Source organism: Octopus sinensis, linkage group LG10, assembly GCF_006345805.1.
Source record: "Octopus sinensis linkage group LG10, ASM634580v1, whole genome shotgun sequence".
Lineage (NCBI taxonomy): Eukaryota > Metazoa > Mollusca > Cephalopoda > Octopoda > Octopodidae > Octopus > Octopus sinensis.
In genome coordinates this window covers 47,731,486-47,732,490 of record NC_043006.1, presented here as the reverse complement: position 1 = coordinate 47,732,490, position 1,005 = coordinate 47,731,486, and positions in this window count along the sequence as shown.

The window sequence follows — 1,005 nt, the reverse complement described above, 5'->3', positions numbered from 1 at the left end:
AGTAAGCTCTTTGGAAGAGGAGCGATTGATACAGTAAAAAGCAACTTGACAGAGAGTACATGAACAGAAAATTCATCTGAGAAATTATCAAATAAGTACTTAAAGAAAAGTCACAACGAAAATACATTTCTAGAATGAGACAAAGATTCCAGTATAATAGAAAGAAGGGGATTTACCATCTTAATAATACGATTCTAAATTCGATCAAGTAAGTTAAAACACTCAGAAAAAATACCACCCCAAAATGACGGCAATACTGAACGCAAGGTCGAATGATGGCCTTACAGGGAGATAAAATACGTCCGGGTGTATGGAATTTGTCAGCACAGAAGAGAGATTCTTGGCAGACGACATGGAAACAGACAGAACGTATGAGATCCAAAGGTGATACTTGGTCAAAGCCAAATTAAAGAGTCGCATAGTTTAGCTTTCTGCAAGGTAAGTAAATCGTCTCTCAGTATTCGAAATACCTATAGAAACACCTCATAGGATCTGTGGCCTTTTTTGTTTTCTAGTTAATTTTAAAGAATGAAAACCAGCATCCTTTTATGTGAAGGCACGTGACGCACTGGAAAATTCGTCGGGCTCACAGGCACGAGTTAGTGAGTTCGATTCCCGCGCCAAGTTGTGTTGTGCTCTTGAGCAAGACACTTTATTTCATGTTGCTCCAGTTCACTCAGCTATAGAAACGAATTGTAATACTGTATCAGTGTTTGCCTTACCCTTGGATAACATCAGTGGTGCGATGAGAGGAGGCTGGTACTCATGGGAGACTGCTGGTATTCCATAAACAACCTTGCTCGGACTTGTGGCTCGAAGGGAAACATTCTAGGTGTAATCCCCTGGTCATTCGTCACCGAAGGAGATCTTTTAATTGCAAAGGAAGAGCAAAGATTAATTTCGGAATTCAATAAGAAGTCCGTTGAGAACATTGACAGATTTCAAGAGTTTGACAACATTCAATATGGTCGTGAATTCTTGCGGAAATACACTTTTCAAATATGT